At 39.1% G+C, this 20,058-nt stretch overlaps 1 protein-coding gene across 6 annotated transcripts in view; it reads left to right on the forward strand.

The window, feature by feature from the left end:
• The first annotated feature begins 6,612 nt into the window (after nt 1-6,612).
• The window catches only part of LOC5566474 (C-terminal-binding protein), a 249,527-nt gene continuing 236,081 nt past the window's right edge, over nt 6,613-20,058 (forward strand). For 2 of the 6 annotated variants that reach the window (XM_021837412.1, XM_021837414.1), the window contains exon 1: nt 7,224-7,409. The gene's annotated coding sequence lies outside the window, so the exon portion shown is untranslated. Of the gene's footprint in view, nt 6,860-7,223; nt 7,410-20,058 lie in introns of those variants that run through there. The other 4 variants (XM_021837415.1, XM_021837417.1, XM_021837418.1 and 1 more) reach the window with 4 other exon arrangements.

Raw genomic sequence — 20,058 nt, forward strand, 5'->3', positions numbered from 1 at the left:
GGCTATCTGGGCCCCATAATAATAATAATGTTAGTAATGATAATAATGTTATCATGCATTTATTCAATAAGGGCTCATTCATTTATTTCATAACGCTGAAAATGACCATTTTTGACACCCACCCGGATAAAAACGTATCATTCAGTGAATTGAATAAACCATTCATGTACAATATAACGTATTGGATACAATACAGCGTATTGTATTTGAATGTCGAAGTAACATCATTCTTGTTTGAATATAAAATTCAAAAACAATATAATATATTGTAACAGAACACTGTATTGTTTTTTATTGGTTTTATACCTTACAATTTTGGTCAAATTCCTATTTTCGCGTAAAACAACTGTTGCTTTTTCCTGTGTAGCTTGGCTAAAAGAAGTCAACAAAACAAGTTCAGAAAGCAAGAAATGTTGGTGAAAAATATTTAAAAAGTAAAAATAAGTAGTTTTGTAGAAGTCACTTGACATTAGCTGTAACGACGAATGCAACCATGGTAAATATCTTTACTTTTGTAGGAGTTAAATTATTTTGCTACCAGGTCCGTCCCACTCGGGCTCAGATTGGGTACCACTTCTAGTACTGCATTTGGTCCCTCGGTAGTGCAAAAGGTACCCAAGTTTGACAGATCGCAGTACACTTTGAACGGCATTCTAGATTACCTTATGAGCCATAAAATATTGGGCAACTGCAAGGGACATGGGGGTCTTTAATTTGTCTTTGTTGCTACTGTTGGCATGAATATCTGGTAAGTTGGGGGACAATCCACACAAAATACAAATTCTATACTTTTCGCCACTAATAAATACAGTTCTTTGAATTGTTTTTGTATTGTACAACAATACACGAATTGCTAATCAAGACAATACATGAACAATATATCGTATTGTATTTTCAAAATGTGTGTATGAGAAAATATCTATATTTGTATTGTTACGATACTTAACCACCCATACATTATATTGCAAAAATCTCATATACCATATAGTGAACTGTTTAAAACAATATATTGTACTGTAACTGTATAGTCATTTTATAATGTACTGTATTGTATTTCCAATATATTGAATGGTACTGTTACAATACGATATATTGTTTTTGTATTGTATTTTTTATGTGCATTATGTGCATGCACCCACCTCTTCGTAACGCTTTTTGTATGAATATTCTACAAATTTTGTATGAGCCGTAACATCGCGAGGACACCCACCCACCCCCTTCAGCGTTATGAAATTTGTGAATAAACCCTAACTGTCAAGCAATGGTGCATTTGTTTAACATTGTAAATGCTTTGTAGCATTATTTTAATACCGGGTACCCCCGTTGGTTTGACCACATTTAATCTGAACACTTTTTAATCTGTACCCCGCTAATTTGCACACCGTTCAGATTAAAAATGGTTCAAACGTCATTTAGCTCGTGAAACGGAGTGAAGTGAGATGGAACGCTTTGGAACGGAACGCAGAATCAAAACAAAACAGTGAAAGAGGTAACCAGAAACGCGTTTCTAGGGTGACTAGATGTTCAAATTAAAAAGGAACCCCGATGGTTTGCATGAGGTACCGTTCAAATTAGCGGGGGTGCACGGTATAGCATTATGCTAAGCGTTTAGAGTGAATATACAGTTATGCTGTCATACAAGATTACATAACCTCATTAAACGCACTCGAATCTGTAATAATTAAGTAAGACGAACGAGCACGTTCGCACTCGCTCATTACGTTTTGTGGGATATGGAAAAATAATGAAATGACTTTCTTTCATCTCGAACCCCCATTTCATGATCTAAGGATATATGTATTCATTCAAAATTGTTGTATTTAATCTATGAGACTCTTTTATTCATAAAGAGCGAGAGGAAATGTCGATCAATTTCTCTCCTCTGATATCTGTTTAATGCGCTAGGGCTTTGTTTTGTGGGTTATGTTCTGTTATTTCCTCTACGAGAAAGAATGGTGATCAAATTCTTTCTATTGATGTTTCATTTAGGGAGGAAAGGAAATCAATCGCCGAAGAGAATTTTTTCTATCCAGCTTTTTACGAGCGCTAATGACTGCCGCAAATAGGTCCACTTTCCGGTAGGGATCATACGATTTGACGTTTGGCTTGGGTCCGATCAATAGAAAACGACCCAAGCCACACGTCAAATCGACTTATCCCTACCAGAAAGTAAGCCTGTTTGCGGTAGCCATTAGCGCTTTTAAAAACCTGGATTCGTAATAACTGGGCGAATAGTAATGTTAACACACACAGTGGTTTCGTTAATAAGGAACTTTTATCTTACCTTATAACATCAGCAGCTTTAGCACAGGACACCAACGCGCCAGGCATCCAGTACACCATCATCCTAGTTGTGGATTAGAATCCTTATTCCAACAAAACAAATCATTGATATGGTAAAGAAATCCAAAGGTAGCCAATGGATTCATTGTTTTGTTTATATTTAACGCAAGCCCTAAACATACATTATTTTAAACTAATATACATCATGAACCCTAAATATACAAACATAAATGCTCAAGTAGGGGTTGTGCATTAAAACTGCTTTACCAAGTATTGCATTAATTTGGTTGTTGTGGGGCCCTTTCCCACTTTAATTGTGCTTTATAAAGCTCTCAAAGGTTATCCCGCATAAACTGAAACCGTACAGATACTATTTCCCGAACTATCCACAACAATTTACGACAATATCTAAACAGTTTCAGATAACATCCAAAATTACAATAAACCAACACTACCGGGAATGGTTTTGACAGTCTGGGAAATTGTAATTGAACAAATAAAAATGTGGGGAATAGGCGGTTAAGTTATGTAACCATATAAAATTGCCAAATTTCTCGAACAAAATTTTTCGTTTGCTATTTGCCAGATGGTCGATGTACGGTAATTTTTTTACCAATTAATGGTAAGGCAAATAGTTTAGAATCAGTCCAACCATTCATGTTCTAGCAATGCGAATAATGTATGGGTAATTATTAGTTTATTGTACTTTATGGTTTTTTAACCCTACTTTGTACTGATCTGTCGGATTAGAAATGATGGGGACGTTATTCCTTTTTTTATTGTCGTCGTTATTTTCGTATTATTATTAGTAAATCAAGTCATACGTACCCAAGTAACCACAAGCATTATAACATTGCACGTATTCTACTGCATATCAACATGATCAATGATGTAACATTGCTTTTATTCGACATATTTCAAGAGTTGTCAAACAATGAAGCATTAACTCTACATTACAAATGTATTAATGCACTAAAATCACTTTATAAATTGCACTGCTGCACTAATGTTACTTTATAAATCACTTCATTGCTTTATCGTCGTTTTTGCATTAGTGCAACTGTAAAAGGGCCCTTTTCCACTTTTAAACTACTTTAATGGTAGACTTACGGCAATGCAGCTGCATTATATATGCAATGATATAATGCTCCATGGTTACTTGGGTAGTTACATTTTCTGCAAGGTGCCTCCGGCTTCAATATCATATCACAGACAAAATCATATTTTGCTTAACACTGATTCGGAGCATTGAAGCGGTAAAAATATTCCGGTAACTCTCGATCCGGCAGTCAGCTACCCTTCCGCTGGTATCAAATCTTCAGCTTCGATTCCTACGATTCCAGCATGAAGCATCCCCATCTTGATCCCAGCAGGTTGCTTGACGGACTTCGAATAGAACTATGTCTTACCAAAATTCTTGCAGTTAGTGGAGATGGCAGATTCGGACAGCACTGTTGGTGTACTATTCTGGTCCCAGATGCTTTCTGCGGGAAATTAATGAGCAAATTCATTGCTTGGTGCAGGAACAACTTTAGATGGTTAGGCAGCAGCATCGTTCCTTGCCCCGATTGAAGTCGCATCACAACACTTGGGAAACACACATTTAAGAAAAAAAATAGATAAAATTAAAATTAACTAGGATATGATTATACCCATAGCTATACTTACAAACTGTTTCGACTCCAATTGCAAATAGTATCGGAAATTTCCGCAGGAAATGTTTTTTTATTCTCGAAATAACTAAACGTTTTCGCAGCGAGTTTTTGTTTTGTTTTTTTTTTTTCAGATTGACGAAAGACAAACACGCTAAAAAATCATCTAGGTAGATTTGAACATTCCGTTACACATAATGTGAAAATTACATTATTTTTTTCTCATATCTTGACCTTAATCACGATCAAATTAAGTTAAATAATATACATTTTGTTTATTTTTTCATAATCGCGCTGTAAACATAACACCGCTTTTTTAAAACATTAGCTTCGTTCATCTCGCCGTGGTAATTTTCAAACGTGTATATCTGTTCGTGAAACTGTTAAACAACGGTTAAATATAGTAAAACGCAGATGTGTGAATGTGGAAAAACGTAAACCATTCCGCAGATGGTGAGTTTATTTTGCCACTGTTTATCGAGAGTTTTCATTATCATATCATTGAACAAAATCTGGATACCATCAGAAATTGTCACTATTTAGTATAGATGACTTGAACTGTTGTTAATATTCTACAGCTCAAGATTCTATACCGTTCAACAGAAACGCCACTGTTTGTAATACATTAACTCTATCCGTTAGAGGAAACTTATTGTTTGAAGTATACGGCAAATTGGATTTTTCTATGCGGGATGTCACTTTAAAACAAAATCTGATAGCACACTACAGAGCAAACATAAAGTATTCATATACAGCTTCGTGGTTACTTGGGTATCCATCAAATTCTTTGAATATCCGTTGCCCTGGTGGACATCCAAATGAGCGATAATAATCCCCTCGATTCCTCTGCCATCGGACTGCAACATTGTATTGATTAATGTATTGGATAAGATTCAATTATACTTATAACTTACCAAAGTATGTTCAGAAATGTTAATAACCACTTCCGGCAAGTAAAAACTTTAGCCCCAAAGCTGTTCAGACTGCAGTTCGGGGTCTCGAAGTTTTCGAAATGAAACAAAAACAATCTGTCACGAAACGATCACAGTTGCCAGTATTTGTAGTGCAACCAGACAAATGTGACATTTTAATTCGTTCGCTCACTCTCGCACAGTCGACACAATTTCAAATTCTTTAGGGTGATCAAAGTAATTTGGACAGACCGTTACGCGTATATATTTTGGCCATTTACGGCAAAATCAAATGGAGATTGTCCAAATTATATACGCGTAACGCTCTGTCCAAAATACATAAAACACCCTAATTGTTTGTCCAACAGTAGATTGGCCAAAAAAACGATTGTATACAAACCATTTGGCAAATGATGAGCGAGAAATTTTGTTTTAGAAAATCGGCACTTTTTAATAGTTACATAACTTAACAATAGAGATAGAAAACTATAGAGGACGAATGTCGCTGCTGTTCCCTTTGTTCTCGCTCAGAAACATGTCGGGTACATAAGTGTCAAACTGCATACTTTTTCGCGTTGACATTTATAGCCCCGCCTATCTCGGCCAGCAAAAGATGTTCCTGCAGCGACGCCAGCGACATTCTTCCTCTATAGTTTATTACCTCTATTAACTTAACCGCCTAATCCCCACATTGTTATTTGCCCGGTTACCGTTGCCCAAACTGTTAAAGCCTTTAGCGGTACGGTACTTTTACTATTATTTTAAATGTTGTGCCAAATTGTTCTTTAATTGGCAATGAACAGTATATGAAATAGTGCTAGTACGGTTCACAATTATGCGGGTTATGCTCGCACGGTGCACTGTCGGGAATAATCGAAAACGATATGTTTTATTTTTTATATGGAGTTGACATTCACTGCTGGAAATGTTGACATTTTTTCTGTGAAGTTTCGAGGTTATGTCAGGCGTGCAACGATCTATGCCCCTTGAAAGTGAACGGTGATTTTAGGGTTCATTCACATATTTCATAACGCCAAAATTGGTCATTTTTGACACCCACCCACCCCCTCGTAACGCTTTTTGTATGAACATTTTACAAATTTTGTATGAGCTGTAACATCAAGAGTACACCCACCCACCCCCTATGAAATTAGTGAACATGCCCTTACCAGCTCGAGCAAGAGTCGAATTTATCCTTCAAGTAAATTTACAAAAGTTTTTAACATTTTTGTATTCGCACTGAGAATGCAAATCGCCCAGACCTATTTGATTTATGCATGGCGCTTCCTCCCGCACTGTACTTATCTTGGCAGCGGCCATCACAGTTTTTCGTCCCAATGCTGCCAACATTCCGTTGCAAAATAGAAAGCTGCAGCGTTTCGAAGTTCGCCGCCCGTTATTTGCTCATCTCGCTTCACCTTCGGCCCGCAGGCGGCAGAGTAAACGAGAGGCAAACAAAACGGGTGGACCAAGTTAGCCGCCGCCTGGAAGCGTCCATTTTTCGTGCGGTGCAGTGCTGCCGGATAGTTTAGGGTGAATATCTACTTCAGCGGAATTTAAAATTTTCAAAATCTTACGATTGCAACTGATTTATAGTTATTTTAGAAGTTGTGAACAATAACGAAATGCGTTTATTTGTTTAATATTAGTCTGTGCTGGAGTAAGTCAGTTTATGAGAAGAATATGGAGCAATAAAGCGTTTCAGAATTATGTGAGTTTGAGAGCAATGTCGGCAAAACAGCAACCCTGGTCGTCGTTGTCATCCCGCAACGCGTTCGATCCGCAGCCGCTTTTTGCCGGGAGTGTAAGCTTGTGTGACTTCTTGCGTGATTTTGCAATCCGTTCGGAAGATCCGATTTTGTACGGTTTTTAGCACCGGTTTCGGTTCGAAAGTGTCCCCAAAGTGTAGCTCAGTGTGCGCCGAGTGTGGATTCGGTGTTTTCCAGTCGGAGAAGATAGTTTTTCCAGGTGAAAATCGTGAGTGAATTTGGTGCCGCCGCCGCCGCCGCTTTGGTTTGTGGATTTTTTTTCCATCGCTTTTTCTCTGCGGTGGGTTTTGGAAGGTGCCGTTTCTCCGCCGCCGCCTCCTTCGATTCCGCAGGGGAAGATCATGGTGTTGTTTTATTGGTTTTAAAGCCGTCTGCTTGTAGTGGATTATTGCTTCCTTTTTTCGAGGGAAAATCAAGTGAGGGCGGAAAAATATACGATCCGGCTTTGGTTTTGATTGGGGCGAAAGTTTTTGGGCCGGAATTTTGAAACTTCCCGAAGTTTGGTGTTGGATTGTGGGTGCGTTCCGAGAACCGAAAACTGACCGCACAAGAATAGTGAATGACAAAGAAGAATAAGAGTGAAGGTTATACATTTTGGCATTTTCTAGAAGCGAAACGAAAACGGAGCGTGATTGACAGTAGTTCACGGAAGGAACGAAAATAAAAGGCGAAATAACGCCTCATTGAGAGTCCCATCGTTTTGAGTTTGGATTAACTTCGTGAACCGGATTTCGAATTTTCGAAACACAACAACGCGCGCGCCGTAAACTGTCGGAGCGGAGACAGACAAAAAGGTAAGTTTCGCTAATGAGGGTGGATTTGGGTTGCAGGGCTGGCAGCAGGTATCTTTTTAGAGACATGGTCTCTAGTTAAACGCAAGTCTCTAAAGTCTCGAACCAAAATGATTTGTAAAGTCGTTTTTGAGTAAATCATCATACAAAATTCTACAGCCTTCAGAGACAATAACGCGACTTTTTAACAGGTTCTGTAAGAATTTAGACTCAGGGCTCTCGAGAAAATGCTTCAGGAATTATACTAGTGATTTATCTAGAAAATCTTCCAGACATAACTCTAAAAAATATCCTAGAAATTCTTTCAGCGATTTTTCGAAGCATGCTTAGAGGATCTTCTCCAGAATTTGCTTCGGAAAATCTTTGAGCACTCTAAGGGTAGTAGCTTCAGTAATTTCATCAGATATTACCTTGAATTTTTTTTCCAGATTTCCTCCAGATGTTTTCTACTCATTTAGCAAAATTTTCCAGTCGCTACTCTAGTAGACCACCCAAAGATTCTTACAGTTTTTCTTCCAAGAAAATTTACAATGATTTATTTCAAAGTGTGTTTAAGGTTCCACACTAGCAATTTTTCCAGTAATTCTTCCGATCATTCTTACACAAAATTATTGGATGAATTTTATAAGATACTCTAAACGAAAATCTTGGAGAATGTCCTAGACAAATGGATGGAAGTATCACTGGATGAATCTTAGAGGACTTTCTTGAAAAAAAAAAAAATCGGAAGTAATTTTTAAAGGAATTCCTGATGGTTTCTGAAAGAATTTGATGAATTTCTGATGTTCTCTAATGTCATTTCTGTGCTTACTGCTTATCCTTGGGAAAATCCTGGTGGATTTCTTAAGGTGTTTAAAATCAAAATTCTTGGATGATTTCCTTAAGAAAATTCTTAGGGGAATTCCATGGGAAATAATCATTAAATGAATATCTGAAGCTTTAGGAAAATACCTGAATTATTTTCTGATGAAATTTCTAGAGAACATCATGAATTTACACATTACGGCAATACAAACAGTAATACTTGTAATAGCACAAGAAACTAAAACAAAAGTCCTAGATTTTAGATGAATGTTTGGTCTGACTATGAAAAATCAATCTTTTATTTCGTGGTTCTTATTAGGTTACGTTTTGTTTTCTTGATTCTCGTTTGGTCTCTTTTCAGTATCTTTATGATTCGTATCGGGTCCCTTTTTTCAGAGACCTGTTTCGAAGTTCCTATTTCCAAGGCTCTCAGTTGCGAGTTAGTGGGTCCAAAAGGGATCATATATTCCACCAGAGATGGAGCCAAAACCAGCAAACCGAAGGAAAATTTCGTGCTGTCGTCACTTTTTTCAGTCGTTTTCTTGTTTTACTGCATTTGGTGCAGTAACGAAACGCCTACCTTCGACGAATTGGCCTCTTTTGATGAGATGATCTTGCCGAAGCGAGTGCGCCGGGATACTTAATCTTGTTTGTCATTCTCTGCTGTTATTATCAATCTTCAATTTTGAGCGGTCATTGGATTTTTTTCGTGTGCCGCAGATCTTCCAAATGTAGTACATACATTTAGGCTTAACATGCGTGTAGAAATCTAAGCGGTTATGGTTGACAATGATATTAATTTATACTAATCTATTGCCTAATATTCTGGTGGCTATGTAACCAATCTCAGGCCTAATAGCATAACTAAGTAAAAGTCATGAATTAAATCCCATGCCCAAAAGCATCCTAGCTTACCGTGTTGTCCATGCGAGGACGCAAAGAACGCGGCAGCTTCTGAAGGTTTTCAATGAATCCTGCGTTCTCACTCCTTAACTGTCACAAGGGCGTGGCCAGGGCAGATATCGGCAGTTAAAGAATGCGTCAATTTTGTTTAAACAGTCGATTACTGACCGTGCCTCAGGGAATTGGATAGGAAGGTAACAAACCTTTGTACAAAAGTCTAGTATTTTGTACTAGACTTATTGAGTCAGTTTTAACATGCAGCGAGTTAAAACAAACTAAGATAGCTTCTCGTCGTCTGAAACAGAGAAAACTTGACTTCCAAACTCTGGACAATTTCATTCTTGAGAAACTCCAAAGGATTCATTCCAGAGGAAAGAAAGCTTCTCATCAAGAAACTGATAAACATTTATTGAAGAAGCTGGTAAATTTCGCTTTCATAAGCCAAAGCTACAAATCAAAATCTGGAAAGCTTTTTTTTCCAGAAGTCAAAAACGCTTCCTTTTCTAAAGTTGGAAGAGTTCCATTCCCTGAAGCTGAAAAGCTTCTCTTTCAGAATTAGAAAAATCTTTATAAAAAGATTGTTAGCTTTTTTTTTCAGGAGATGTGAAAACTTTGTTTCCTAAAGCAAAGAAAGCTTTTCTTCCTAAAATTTAACGCTTTTAGCAGCTGCACATTTTATTTTTCCATTCATCTATTTTGCTGACGACGTGGACATTGTCGGAAGAAAGTTCCAGGTGGTTGCTGCGCAGTATACCAGGCTGAAACGTGAAGCAGAAAAGGTTAGGTTGAAGGTAAATACGGTGAAGACAAAGTATCTGTTGGCTGAAGGAGCCGGGCGCAATAGAGCTCGCATTGGCTGAAGTGTGACGATTGTCCACCTTTGAGTTTGAGGTGGTGGATGTGTACCTCGGATCACCAGTAACGTCGGATAACTGCAGCAGGTAAATTTGAAGACGTATTATTGCGGGATGTCCTCTACGGGCATGAGACGTAGACAATGTTGCTCTGGATTTTCGGCTTTCAGTCTTTACAGATCATAAACGGATTCTGATCTAGAGGACCTGAGAGAGCTTCTCTTCCAGTAGCATGAAAGCTTCCCTTTACAGTTTTTCCCTCAAAAGCATCAAAACATATCTCCCAGAAGCTTGAACGTTTTTCTTCCATCCTTAATTTAGAACACCGAATCTCGGCTTACTTTAACCAAAACTTTGGTGTCCTGGGGAGTTTTTTGGTAGATTTTTCTAACATTTTTTTCCTGTTTCTCGTGAAATTCTTAGTAATATTTTGGCGGCAAGATTTTGAACAGATTCAAAGGAGATCTTCTACCACAGTCTGGAAAACTTCTTTCCCAGCAGAAACTTTAATTCTGTGAAAGCTATTGTTCCAGAAGCAGTGGCGATTCCCTAACCTCAAATCTACCTGTTCCACGAATAGAAATTCTTGAATTTCAGCAACAAATTTGCTTGTAATGAATAGAGATTTGTTAGAAAAGACGATTTCAATAATTAACTCTTTGATTTATAATCTAAATTTGCCCAAAATAGTCAATTTTAGTGTCGTAGAACAGGTAGAAAGTGAGGTTACGAGTCGCCACTGTCCAGAAGCTGGTAAGCGTCTATCCCAAAAGCTTAGAAGTTTCCCTCCCATAAACTAGATAGCTTCTTTTGCAGAACCTGAGTAACTTCTATTCACGAATCTCAGAGTTTTTGTTCAAAAAACTGAGGTGGCTCTTCTACCAGCAGATAAGAAAGCCCCTTTTCAGAAGCTGAGAAAGCTTCTCCTCCACAAACTAAGAAATCCTTTCTTCTAGAAGCTTGGAAAGCACCCATAAGCTGAAAAGTAGTGCTTTACATTTTTCAGGAATTGAGGAAGTTTTTCCAAAAGCTGATAAAGCTTTCTGTTCCAGAATTCAATAAAATAAACTTTCCCAGAAGTTTAGTAAGCTTCTTTTCCTGAAACTTGATAGCTATAGAACATTTCTTCGAGAAGCTATGATAATTTATCTACCAGAAAATTTTAAGATTTTCATGTAGTAGCTAGTACCTATACTTTTTCTTTCAGAATCTGATAAAATTTCCTTTTAGAAGCTTGCTGAAGCCGGAAAGCTTTTAAAGAAGCTAAAATCCACTTTTTGCTAAAAAAAAACAACTGAAAACGAGTTCCCAGCAGATGATTGAACTGTTCTATCTCAGAAGCTGGGAAGCTTTTCTTCTAGAAGCTGGAAAGCTTCTATCCTGAATGCTTGAAAGCATTCTCTTCCATATGCTAGAAAGCCTTCATTCCAGGATCTGAATAACTTCTCTTTGATAATCTTGGAGAGTTTATCTTCCAGAAGCTTTGGAGGCTTCGCTACCAGTAGCTTAGAAAGCATTTTTTCTGAAATTTTTCTTGCAGAAGCTGAAAAAAACTTCTCTTCCGGAATTTGAAAAAAGCCCCTTTTCTAGAAGCAAAGAAAGCCTTTCTTCTCGAAATTTGATAGCTTTAAAGCATCTCTTTCAGGTTCCCTTCTAGCAACAAAATAATTATTCTTTCAGAATACGAGGTGACTACTTCTGTTCAAATCTTTCTCTATCCGGTAGACATGCATTTGTAGTCAAAATTTATGAAATTTTGTTCCTAGAACAGATAGGTTTGAGGTTAGGAAATTGTCGCTGTCAAAAAGGTTCTTCTTTTGAAGTAGAGAAAGTTTTTTTTTCTGATTTTGCGGGTGGCTGAGAAAGCTACAGAAGCTGGAATGCTTCTCCCTCAGAAGCTGGCAAATTTGTCTTCCAGAAACTGGAAAGTTCTTCCAGAAGTTGAAATCCCTTATTTTCCTAAAGCTAAAAAAGCGTCACTTCTGCAAGCTAGTTAGCAGAAATTTAGAAGCTTTTCTTATAGATTATCATAAACACTAAAGCCTATGAAGTTCTTTTTTTTTTGCATAAGCTGACGAAACTTCTTTCCCATATACTAGAAAACCTCTATTCCAGAATCTGAGTAACTTCTCTTCAAGATTCTTAAAGAGGATATTTTCAAGAAGCTTAGGAGGCTTCTCTACCAGTAGCTGCAAGCTTATTTTTCAGAAAGCTTCTCTTTTAGAAGCTAAAAAAACTTCTCATTCGGATTTGAACAAGTTCATGTTCAAGAAGCTAAGACAGCTTTTCTTCTAGAAGCTAAAAAAGCTTGTCTTTCAGGTTCCCTTCTAGCAACAGGATAACTCTTCTTTCAGAATACGAGGTGACTCGTTCTGTTCAAATCATTCTCTATTCGATAGACACGCTTTTGTAGTCAACATTTTAGAATTTCTCTTCGTGTATGTTCAGGTTTGAGGTTAGGGAATCGCCACTGTCAGAAAGCTTCTTTTCTTGAGAGCTGGAAAACTTCTGAAATAATGTATTAGTCTAACATTTTGCACTATTGGAAGATATTTCATAAAACATTGTGTCCAATAATGCGTAAATTGAAGCATTTTTTGTGTACATGATGTTTACATTGATCATCTGTAGTTTCTCGTGTCAATTGCGTGGCAACGGTTGGAATGACAGATAAAGTTACTATTTTTCGAATACAATCGTTGAAAATTTCTTGCCAACTTCAGAAGTAGAGTGGCACGTCGGTTTGTTGATTACTTCTTCTTTTTCTTCTTCGTGGCATTACGTCTTCATTGTGACAGAGCCTGCTTCTCAGCTTAATGTTAAATTCCACAATTATTAACTGAGATCTTTCTTTGCCAAAGTTGCCATTTTCGCATTCGTATAGCGTATGGCAGGTACGTTGATACTCTATGCCCAGGGAAGTCAGGGAAATTTCCATTACGATAAGATCCTGGGCCGACCGGGAATCGAACCCAGACATCTTCAGCACGGCTTTGCTTCGTAGCTATAACCATTCGGCTAAGGGAGGCCCCAACTGACTTTACTTCAAGAATCTTCTCATCTAGAAACTGATGAAGCTTCTCTACCTTGTTGATTACTTTACTTTTTCTTCTTCGGGGCATTACAGCTAAGGAAGTTTCTCTTTCAAAATCTGAAAAATCTACTTTTTCAGAATCACTTTTAGAAGTTGAAGAAACTTCTTACCAGCTCAGCTTCAAGTAGTTGGAGTGCTTCTCATACATACTTTCAAGAGAGTTTTTCAAAAGCTACTGATAAGCCTTCTAAAATTGCTTCTCTTTCTTAACTTAGAGTCATCTCTCCTAGCATTTGGATAGCTACCTGATAAACTAAGACTTTTCTTTCGAAAATTGATAAAACTTTTCTTCCAGGAGCTAAAGATGCTTTTCTTCCAGAGAAGCTAGGAAAGCTTAAATAATCGAGGTTTTCTTGAGTATACAGAGAACAATAAATGTTACATTAACTCCTATTACTGACATATTGAAATAAAAAAATCGTAATAACGATCAAGAGTTCCCAATCCCAACTATTTGGGAAAAATGGGGCCCCGATAGCCGTAGCGGTAAACGCGCAGCTATTCAGCAAGACCAAGCTGAGGGTCGTGGGTTCGAATCCCACCGGTCGAGGAACTTTTCGAGTTGGAAATTTTCTTGACATTCCAGGGCATAGAGTATCTTCGTACCTGCCACACGATATACGCATGCAAAAATGGTCATTGGCATAGTAAGCTCTCAGTTAATAACTGTGGAAGTGCTCATAAGAATACTAAGCTAGAAGCAGGCTCTGTCCCAGTGGGGACGTAATGCCATAAAGAAGAAGAAGTGTTAATGTTTGATTTATTACTGTCGCAAACCCCCAAGAAATGTCCCGAAGAGCAGATTCGATCTTCCGTCAAAACTGTCGACTTCTCGTTATCCCGATTAGGCAGCGTCCATTTATTACATAACGCTGTATGAAAAATTTAAAATTTTTATATGAGCCATAACGCTTAAGCCTGCACCAACTCTATGGGTTTAAATACACGCAGCAGAGGTTGGCATAATGGGGGAAAACACGCGCAAAGACAGACGATTTGACATGACCCAACCATTATGAGTCGATGTGAGTCATGTAGAACCGAAGTTGTACTGCACAGAGAGCTTCTTAACTAATTACACGCTGCAGGTGCGACACTTTCCGCGTGCCGGGCCGGCTGTGTATGTGCGAATGTTTCTTCCGTTAGAGAACGACGAAGACCCGGGAAGCGGGAGACCAGCCCACCGCAAAACGTTTCTTCGCCGCAGAACGCCGTTAGGGATAAAATACACGAGAGGGTGTTGAAAGTAATTAAAAGTAAAAATACTCTCCAAGCGGACTGCCGAGATACGGAGAAGGACCAAATTTTAAACGATTGAGAAAAAAAAGGTTGCGCAGACAAAGAGGACAACAATGTTTGGCGTTTACGGCGGTTGGCGCAGTAGTGCCAGTTCTACATTGTCCATTTCCCGTTGGGTTAACAGATGTTAAGCGGAGAGCTTTAAACAGTTACGAAACGATATCCAACAGATCCAGTCAATTTGTGTGCTTCGCAGATGATATGAATGCGTCAAAGACAAAGTGCAAGCTTGTCTGAAAAGGCAGTGTCACGAAATATGGACACACGTTCGAAGTGGTCGATGGGTTCATCTACATTGGATCCTTACTAACCGCCACTAATAATTCCAGAAGAAGCAGCGGTCACTCCCTCACCAAATGTACCATGTACAAAAAGATTGTAAGAACGGTAGTACTCTACGGACATGAAACGTGCGCTATGCTCGAGGAGGGCTTGCAAGCATTGATGGTTTTCAAACGTCGGGTGCTCAGAACCATCTTTAGCGGTGGAGTCGAAGAAAGGCTTCATCAAGTATCAAGATGTTCCATAGCATAATTAGGAAGAAAAGAGCTTCCATAAATGAAATGAGCAATTACCAAACTTGGTAATGCAACATGATTAAAATAAAGTTTCAAAATGGCTTCAAGACGTTTTGTCCTCCGCTTTCTGACCAAACCAGAAGTATGGAGGCATCCACAAATTACGTAACGCTCCGGGGGGGCATACAAAAATTTGAAATATTTCATACAAAAAGCGTTAAGGAGGGAGGGGAGGGTGTCAAAAAATTCCAATTTTAGCGTTACGTAATAAATGGATGCTGCCTATGCAAATTCTGAATGAACTTGATTCTCCCTAGAACCAGATCGTAATGTTCATTAATTACCAACTGTAACATCGCGATATACCCTGCTATCACAGCATCATCAACATCAGCAGCAGCAGTTCCATCATCTGCCACTCCGCAAATAGCAATTTCAATTAATCTGCCTTTAAAATGATTAAATTGCTCCAAGAGCACTCTACCGAAATGAATAAAATCTACCGTCGTTGTCCCACCCCCACATCCAGTAGTGCCATCAATTTATTCTTATGTCCACCTAATACTGGCCCATCAACAGAAGAAGTTGCAGAAGAAAGCAAACGACTGAAGAAAGACACACGGGACGGGAACGAAAATCACGCAGCAACTAAGTGCGCGCGCGTCTTCCCGACGAGATGTTCCCAAGTTGGACTCGTTTTAAAGCGACGACCAGTAAGTGTACCTAAGGAGGAAGAGTGTGGCGGCTGGCAACATGGAAGAATATCCCCCCCCCCCCCTCTTGTGGTTCGGACCCGAATTACATTGTGCGTCGGTCGCCATGAACCCGGAGAGAAAAGCCCGCGCAATAGCAGGCCCCCAGAGGCGACCAGGAGGTGAAATCCCACCAAGAAGCGCCCCAACCCAGAGCTCGTCATCAACAGTATATCAGCTTCGTCGGCACACTATGGGCGAGTGGGTGGTTAAAAATCAGGAAAAAAAAGTTGTTATGATAGGTTAGATCAAATTGTAAATAAATCTTGCGTAACAATTCGAAAGGGCCAATCCTCAGATCATTGATTCTGAGAAAATTCGATGTGAATATTGTTCATCACATTTTAAAATCCTATTTCTCAATATTCGAATCAATCAATGTGATTTTTTGCTCGTTGAGTGACGATTTAATAATAACACGTTAATGATCCATTTTATTCCGAAAACTGTCAAAAATGCTTCGCCCATTTTTTATTTCAACCGGACATGGGCCTTTTTTAACGGCCAACTTGATAAGCCGTTTAAAAGGGCCAATGCCTGGTTGAAAATCGAAAATAATCCAAGCAAACTCATCATTTTTCCACATTTTTGGGCAGTTTTTAGAATGAATTCGATTATTAATGATAAGTTACATACCGTTTCGTCTTAAATTCCGAACACTGGACATTTATTAGTGATTTTTCAAGTAAATAACTAAAATATGTCCAACGATTGTCTCAGAAACAATGTTTTTGAAACGAAAACAACAGATTTATATCACAAAACTTTTAGGTGTGACATCGGCCGACAAAAATAGTTGTGTCCGTCAATCTATATGGAATCTGCCCATAGTGCGGACAAACCAACAAAAGGAAACGGAGCGGAGGTGGAGGTGGACTGCGTCATTTTTGCTCTTCTTATCCGCCGTTTTTTGTATTGGCAGCAGCAGCAGTACTGGCAGAAAAGGGCGTAGGGTGGAAAGGGAGTCCCTTCCTATTCTTTTATTGCCCTGTGGCAACGATTGGATGCTTGTGCGGTAACATTTCGCTACAATTTATGGGGCAAGCGGTGATGGGAAAATGCAACAAAGTAAACGTTGGACTGTGGTGATACAGTTCTATTATCTTTATTAAAGTAAAATCATATTATCATGTGGAAAATACCAGAGTTGTGTGTCTGTCAGTAACGCTCGAAATATTTCACAGTGGACGAATAACTACAACAGCTGCTAGAACTCAGGAACACTACAACAGCACTTTGAAACAGTACAACGTGTTTTTTTTTAGATAGAACACTACAACCGCATTTATGCAGCTTACCTCAATGCTTACTCAAATAATATATTTCGGAGATTTTGTAGTTTTTAATAAGCAAATGTGTATGGAACTGGCTTTTGTATGATATTTTATGCTAACTTGAATAATACCGCAAATTTATTATAGACATTAGCATTCTCTGATAGGTCTTTGCCAAGTTGGGTAGACTAGTTATGATATGTTTTGGCAATTGGTATGCTCTGGGCCTTCCTTAGCCGTGTGATTAGAGTCCGCGTCTACAAAGCAAAGCCATGCTGAAATTGTCTGGGTTCGAATCCCGGTCGATCCAGGATCTTTTCGTAATGGAAATTTCCTTGACTTCCCTGGGCATAGGGTATAATCGTACCTGCCACACGATATACGAATGCAAAAATGGCAACTTTGGCAAAGAAAGCTCTCAGTTAATAACTGTAGAAGTACTCATAGGAACACTAAGCTGAGAAGCAGGCTCTGTCCCAGTGAGGACGTTAATGCCAAGAAGTAGAAGAAGATGCTCTACAACTCTTATGGATAGAAACACGCACAAATTTTCGTAGCCTCAATTCATCGCCAAATTAAGAAAAACTCTCCAGCAAACCTTTAATCATCTAGCAAATCCCATTAAAGGGTTTCAACGCCTTCCCCTCAACCTATCCCCTCCGCAGTCCAGGTACTCAGGTTATACCCACCACTTGGAGTGTGTGAATGTTAAAGCTCGCGAAGAAGCGCTTCTTCGTCGTCGATGGGAAAAAGACATAAACAGCGTCTCGGCCTCGACGCAGCATCGATTTTGTTGAAGGGATCGATCTCCGAGCACATCGGGAAGAACAAGAAAACAACACCGTCAGCAGTAAGAATCATCCACCGAGCGGCAACATGCGCGCATAGCATCGCATCGCACGCTATAATGAAGAGCGAAATGGCCCGAACAAATCCGGATTGGATCGGATCGGAACCAGACGGCCATCATCGCCGATTCGAATAAGAAAGAAGGGTGTGTGTGCGGCTTGGAAGGAGGGGTAACGCGTGGTAAAGCAGATTCGAAGTAGGTAGCATCAACAAAACGGCAAATCTAGTGTAGCATGCGAAAAAGGGCCTAACTCCTACTCATATTTACCTTGATTCACATTTGAAATCCATCGTTTTATGAGTTTTAATGATAATCACCAAAGTGCCTATTTAAAAACAGATCTCCAACTGGGCCTAACTTGAATCAAACGGAACTAATTCAAACAATAACAATTACTTAGATAGGTTCTTTGGTTTATTCACTAGGTTTAAAAAATCTAAGTGTTGGTTGTCTGTCACAATGCTCTGAAATGTTTCACAGACAAAAAAAAACACTACAACAGCGATTCAAATTCAGAATAACTACAACAACATTTAGGATAGTACACAGCTCTTTTGGAAGTTCAAAAGATATAACACTACAACAGCATTTGAGCAACATGCTCAATGTGCAGTTTAGCATTTATTTTAACTATCTTGCAGATTTTTGAAAAATGGAGCCTTAAAATTCTGTAATTTTCCTAACAAATCTGAATAGTTAAATTTCAAATAGGAGCATATTTCTCAGTTAGGCCCTAATCCCTTGTTATGCTGGAAATAGCAGTACAGTCCAACCGAGAAGGGCGTGAGACGAAGCAGGCAGCGGAGCAAAATCGTATCGGAAAATCTCGAAATATAGTCGACGAGCGCGCGCGTCCTTTGGTTGGGTTTATAATTTTGCTGAGGATGATGCTCTTGGCTTTAATGGGAGATACCTACCTACATACGGGCAAACACAAATGAAGGTACGCACCTAATTCGTTGGGTTGAGTGGTGGTGAGCAGAGGAGCGCGGAGGAACGACAATGACCAGAGCAGAGAGAAGCAACATCGTGTGGGCCCTGTAAAGCTGACGGGAAGAGACGGAAAAGTGGAAATAGAATAAAAAAAAAACCGGTGCTGATGGCTTTGTTTGCATGTGATGCGACCGCCGGCAAGCATTGACCGACTGCACGAGGATCGATTGGGAGGTGGAGGTGAGGTAGATTGGACGGAGCAGAGGAAAGGATGAGAAGCAGATACAACAGCAACTACGTGGAAGACAGCGTAGCAGAACGGTGAAGTAGCTCCATCAACCGGCCGGTTAGAGCAGCGACATTCGAATGGAAGGAATGACTTTGATGGAACTGGGTTGCCAGATGAATCTCTTTCAGGTTGAGCAGCTCTTCGTATGTTTTTTGGATTCGCGATTGATCGAAGCTAATGAGTTATCCGCTCCTCAAGCTCTTCCATGATTTATCATGCTTCTGTGCAGATATTACTGTCATACACGGTTGCTCCGTTTCTTGTGTTCTAACTACGAATCGACATGATTCCGTCATAACGCGTCAGTAGTGTTTAGTCCTTTGATTGGATTGCTTGCTCCTGCAAGCGATGGAGTCAGAATCAAACTTGTTTGGTGTGCAATGCGGTGATCGATTGGAAATGTCACGGATTGCAGCACTAATTATCCCCAGATTCATCAAACCAATATCCTTTCCATGATAACTGTGAAGATGCAGAAGTATACTCGGCCAGTGTTAAAATTTTGAGCTATCGATAAATTTCTGTGTAACTTCGCTCATGCTCTAACTCAGTGGTCCGCAACCTGACTATGCGAGCCACTTCGATAGTTACGAAACATGGCGCGGGTCGCAAAAGATGGAATCAAATTTTTGGCAGAATTATTGGGCAGATTCCTGAAAATATTCTATGATGAATTATTGAAGGATTCTTCTGAGATAGAAACCCTAGGGTCCGTCCATAAATGACGTAGCATTTCAGGGGGAGTCTGCAGCTTTGTTACTAAACATGTATTAGGTATGGGAAGAAAGGCTACGATGGGGGAGGGGGTGTCAAAAATTCCCCAAAAATGCTACGTCATTTATGGACGGTTCCCTATTGAAAATTTGAAGTAACCCATGGAAGATTTTTTGAACTAGATAAATGCAAGTATAAATTTATAATGAAATTCCAGGTATAATAAATGAATTGTTTTCCAAAAAAAGAAATTCTTCGAAGGAATTTGTTATATGTCTTGCTTTACATTAAGAAATTACTAGAAGAACCATCCAACCAAAGAAATGGTGGGGATTGCTTATCAAACCTTCCGGTCCGCCTCATAGTTA

Source organism: Aedes aegypti, chromosome 1 (genome assembly GCF_002204515.2).
Source record: "Aedes aegypti strain LVP_AGWG chromosome 1, AaegL5.0 Primary Assembly, whole genome shotgun sequence".
NCBI lineage: Eukaryota > Metazoa > Arthropoda > Insecta > Diptera > Culicidae > Aedes > Aedes aegypti.